Here is a 5,932-nt window from a genome sequence, read left to right as displayed (position 1 = left end):
TTTTTCCACTTTTAAAAATCGCACTTTTACTGTAAGTGTTCCATTTCACCACGATATACCAAACATTAAAACGACCCAGTACAAGAAATCCTCTCCCCTACATACCATTTAAACACACATGATTGTTTTCCATTAAATCCGTTTAACACCTTGAGTAGCATTTTTATGGATCCCGGGACTGGCTGCCCTTTCTCACATTACCAACTCTAAACCCGTTTCTCTGTATTTCCCAGCTGATGGTATACAGGTGGTGCCATTGCATGCCTTAGCAGGAATGTGGGCGCCCTTTTAAAAGAAGCAGAAATGGGGCTTATTAGGCCTAATAATAGGGGAACAGTAGTTAGTACTTTGCCTCTAGCTAATTGTCTTAAGAAGCCTTACATGCGAGTATTTCTAATATGCAAATTTTTGTTTTAAGTCAACTGTCCATGCTATAATGACAATTTGCAAAATTTTTAAAATGGCAGTGCTTCCATCATTTTACCTGTCTGATAAAAGACCCCAGAAACAATAAAGGCAAGCCTATGAGTTTGCTCCTTTAAATGTAGCTTTTTAAATCTTACCATAAAAAACCTGATAGAAATATGCTCTGGCCAGTTAGCAGTTTTAGCTAGGACTACTAAACCATTTTCTGCAAATCAAATTACGTGGCTGTAGGGATGTTTTTCACTGTGAGGTTTCACTGCTTTGTGGTTGTCTCATTGATATGAAACATTCTATGACTAAAGGGGACAAGTCATTTCTATATATTTTTACCGCAAACATTGAGACTCCTAGAGCCTGTGAAACAGCTAGAGAAAAGGTGGTTTGTGACGTGACAGCTCATAAAATCCTAGCTTGCAAGGACTTGTCATAGGTGGTATCTCCAAGAGGCGTTCCCATTTATAATTGGTCTTTCTGAAGTCTTTCGCACTCCTGTAAGTATGCTCATAGGAACATTTCATAACTTTGAAAAATACACAATTTTCATCCTTCATGTGGTAGGTGAGTAATTGTCTGCCAGCGTATTGTGGGTGGGAGAAAACCCCAGTTTGTTGACACGCATATGTTTAGTGTAGCAGAACTGTGTTTTAAAGAACACATTTAGTCTGAAGCACAAGAGAGCAAGAACACGTTTTGTTATCTTTGGCCGAGGCGTGGCCTGGTGTCCGTGATCACGTTCGGGTGGCGGCACTCGGGTGGAGCGGTCGTCAGGGCAATCTCGAGCTCCTGCTGGCGTTTCCCTGTGCCGGGAGGCAGGTCTCAGTGATTATGGTGCCTGGTGAATTATATCCCAACAGAAAGCCCTTGCCCGAATATGCCTCTCTTAATTTGGGTTTTCTGCTCCTTAGACTGAGAAACTCCCTGATCTGATTTCATGCCCTGATACATGCCCTGATACATTTCATGCCTTGAATACCCATATAAGATATATTAAAAATTTTTGAAAATCAAGTGTACTTTGCAGAGAAGCCTAAAAGTATCAAGGGTGCTTTTTTTTTTTAACTTCTAGGAACAAAGCATATGAATGTTTTAATCACGTCACAAGATGTTAATTTGGAAATTGTTTTCGTCTTTTGTATTTAATGAACATATCATTCTTGCTTGACACTTTGCTACTATTCTGCCTCTTGTATTTGTAATTGGTGCATTGTGTTCTGTAATAATGGTTTCCGAGCTCTCCCCTGAGGAGAGCAATTAGTTGTGTGTTGGTGATTGTATTTACGCTCTAGAAAAGACATTAATGCTTTGATCTTACTCAGAGTAATTCTAGACCAGTTTGTTATATATTGAACATTACCACCTTCTCGGCACTCAGGTATTGGTGTTTATTTGTTTAGATTTTACTTTTTATTTATTGTAATTAAATGATATTAGTGCTATTTTACAGCAGACTCTAAGCTAGGAAATCATTTTGTATCTTGGCAGATAAATACTTGTTGAATGAGGTACCTGTGAAGCTAAGGTAGAAAACCTGAGGCTAAACATTGGTTGATCTAACTGACATCTACTGTATAAACTAAATGTGTTTAGGTCGTGGAGGAGAAGTGAGCAGCTAGTTTAGTTGGTGTTAGGCAATCCGGACATCTGAGTGCCAGCCAGCCTGGCCCTGCCACCACTGAGCTCTGTGAGCTTAGCCGCATTATTCAGTCTATTTGGGCTTTTTGTTCCCTTTTCAAAACAAAGGGATTTGTCTAATTGATCTTAAGAGTCTTTTTCCATGTCTAAAATTGCCATTTTGTTATTTTACCAGAGGATATAAATATACCATTGAACAAAGTATTGTCAATGTCAAAATAGTTGTCTTTAGTGATTGAAAAATTCTTTTAGAAGTTGGGCAGTCAGCAGAGTGATAGTTTTACTACGGTAGTAATAACTGTTTTCCCTTTCAAAAGAAATGCAAGGGTTCTGGGCACCATGGCTCACACCTGTAATCCTAGCATTTTGGGAGGCTGAGGAGGAAGGATCCTCTTGAGGTCAGGAGTTAGAGACCAACCTGAGCGAAAGTGAGACCCTGTCTCCACAAAAAAAATAGAAAAATTAGCTGGTTGTGGTGGCATGTGCCTGTAGTCCTAGCTACTCAGGAGGCTGAGGCAGGAGGATTGTTTGAGCCCCAAGAGTTTGAGGTTGCTGTGAGCTATGATGACACCACTGCACTCTAGCCAGGGCAACAAAGTGAGACCCTGTCTCAAAAAAAAAATTTTTTTTTGGAATTTATTTATTTGATGTTAGCATGTCATAATGGAATACATTAAGTATCTTTAATAGTACATTCTGTTATTACCAGTGTTTCATCTGTGAAACATTGCTTAGTCAAGAGTATGGAGCATTAGAGCCCTGAAACCACTATATGTTAATAATAGACATCTTAGACTAACCTACAGGCTATAAGCCAATTGATAATAAAAACAGCATTATCTCAGCCATATTCTAGAAGAATCTTCCTTTTTTGATCCCATTTATCAGTATTAATTTTCCTTGGCTTTTAAACAAATACCCGCTCTTGTTCTCTAGGCTGTATATTTAAACTTTGTGGCATGGGATCCCCCATCCAGATGTTTTTACTGAGCTTTCCACATTGGCATACCTTTTAAGAAACAGCTCTGTGAAGCACTTGTCATCAGTTAAAAGGTGCCCTTTAAGAGGAACCATGAAGGAAATTGCCGTCTAGTCTTGGGGTTAGAATAGTTGAGTTTTTCCTGATTGGATGTGCATTTCCTGGACAGACATCGTACATAGCCAGTGGGTCTGTGCACTGGTTGTCTGAAAGCTTAGGATCAAATTTTCAACCCACTTCTAATAAATGCGGAAGAACTTGGGACATGCATTTTATGTACGTACCATACTCATAGTTTCATCTTCTCTTCCTTCATTTTTCCTCCATTCGTATCATCAGCCATTTTTTTGTAATCATCTTTTCATGGGCAAAAGCGATGCATAAATAGGTTTTAAGAAGTTTTGAAAATCAGCTCTTTGGTATTTGAACAAATGTATTCTAAGTAGTAAATTATGGAAGTGTGGCAAACCAGACTCTTTCTTGTTCACCATGTCTTTTTGGCACTTTGTCCATAGAAGATGCTCAATAAATATTGATTGTGTTGAATCATATTGCTGTAAGAATCTAATTTTGATGCTGTGATTCTCCCTTAAATTAATGTGGTGGTACTGAAGTTATTCATTCTCCTCATACAGAAATAGATTCCTCTTTTCTTCTTCCTAATTCTTTCCTAGTTTCTTCTTCCTCATCTGCCCTAAATTTTCCTATTTCCTTGCTACCTCGATGCTACGTAAGTTAAAATATAGTTTGGGTCAACTACCAGAGTCCAGTGACTCTGAGTTTCCTGTTTCGTGAACTCCTAAATGGTGTAGATTTGACATCATTTTAACCTTCGGTAGAGGTTTACCGTAAAAGGAATAGAAAGTATTGCAGCCCCCAATTTTTTTTTCTGTTTTGACAGCTCTTTAGGGGTTAATTAGACTTCTGCCTAGGATTCACGATATTGGTGAGAAATGGTCTGTGAAATCTGCGTCATAAGCAAAGCTCATTGAAGAGAATTATTTTGAATAGATTTGGGGGCAAGCAAAGGGAACAGTGAAAGACTGGCAAGAGATGGGGCTAGAGTTGAAATTTTTGTAGCCTATAAGCAGAAATAAGTGACATAAAACACTGAACCTCAATCAGCAAACCAACAGATTTGCAAAGGTTTGTTGTGGCAAGTTTTAGGGAGAAAAAGTCTTAAAGGCTGCCAAGGGTCACGCACTAGTATGAGTTCTTCCTGAGGGTTTTGTGATATTTACTAGATTTTTTTTTTTTTTTTTAGAACCACTATGGATGCAGGTGGTAATCCTATTAAATTCAACTGCTCATATAATTTTTTATAATGAAAGCATTGCTCAAATCACACTTCTGGGACCTAAAGATAAATAAGCTTGCTTTAGCTGCTTGGGCAAAACAGTAAATAATAAATGCCTGGAGCTGGGTTGAGGATGGAAGAAGATATCATTCCTTTTGACAGATCCTCGTTATTTTTCTGACTCTGTGTTCATGTGGGGCTCTGTCCTTCGTTAAATGTTTCGTTTTTGGTATATGAGTTTTCCTAGTGGACCGAGTGAGATGTTTGAATGGGATTTTAAAAGGTGTTGACGAATAACTGCTCTGTAACTGACAGTGTGACCATAAATCAGGAAGGAAAAATTGTCTTAGAAAATATTTCGAAGAGAGATAATAGCATTGACTCTCCAAGCCCTTGCTAGAGGATATTTGTTGTGACATTTAATGGTATGATAAGTCACTTCTACAACTCTACTTTGGGAATGTATTAATGTGTAATAAAGCAATTTTCACTTTTCAGGAGAAAACATAGTTTTTTGGACCTTGTAAATACCCTTTTATGGGTGTGTTATTATTAAAACCAAGGTAATCAGGCTTTAAAACATGAGCTACAGAGGCCGGGCGCGGTGGCTCACGCCTGTAATCCTAGCACTTTGGGAAGCTGAGGCAGGAGGATCACTTAAGGCTAGGAGTTTCAGACCAGCCTGGGCAATACAGTGAGACCCCATCTCTAAAAAACAAAAAGATTACTATGTTACAAAAAATAAATAAAACACCCAGTGTGATTCTATTTATGTAAGATATCTAGGAAAGGCTATCTAGAGAGACAGGGAGTAGTAGCTGCCTGGGCTGGAGGCGGTAATGGAAACTGATGTAAATGAGCCCAAGGCATCTTTCCGGGGTGATGGAAAAGTCCTAAATTGGATTGTGGTGACTGTTGCGTAACTCTGTAAATGTGCTAAAAATCATTTGTCTACTTTTAATAAGTGAAAGTCATGGCATGTAAATTAAATTAAACCTTAATAAAGCTGTTTAAATTTTTTTTTGAAAAGGGAGATGAGAGATTCAAATGTGAAGAGGCTCTAACATGTAAGCAGTATTTATGAACTGGCTCACATCGAGTAATTGTTTCGTCTCTACAAGAGTCCCCATACGCTGTGGTAAAGTTTGTCGGACACCGAAAACATCTGTGTGTGCTGGCGGCTTTGTGGATAGGGCGTTCCCAGTGACCCTTTTGTCTGCACTGCCCACAGTTTGCTGACCTTGCCTTTGCGGCCAGATTCTGTGCTGCAAAATGGACATCTCCTCCCCTTCCCCATTTCCCTCCCTCCTAATAAAGTTCTTCGCTTTCATTTGGAGCAGTAGCTAACAGACGGAAGAGAGTCAGGGAAAGTACTTTACCTGCCCAGGCGAACTTAATGTTTAATGAGTCACCGCAGATGCTGCTTAACACGTATGAATTGATCTTTAATGATGATAAAGGTTTTACTCTCATAGAGACTTCCAATTCTTTCTTTTTTTAGGAATGATTTGCTACTTGTTGCATTGTTTGCCAACTTTGATTCATTAACTCAAGCGTCTTGTAGATTTAGCAGATAAAAATAAGGGATGCTCAGTTAA

Source organism: Propithecus coquereli, unplaced genomic scaffold (assembly GCF_000956105.1).
Source record: "Propithecus coquereli isolate 6110/MARCELLA unplaced genomic scaffold, Pcoq_1.0 Scaffold46, whole genome shotgun sequence".
Taxonomy (NCBI): domain Eukaryota; kingdom Metazoa; phylum Chordata; class Mammalia; order Primates; family Indriidae; genus Propithecus; species Propithecus coquereli.
This window is presented reverse-complemented; position numbering follows the sequence as displayed.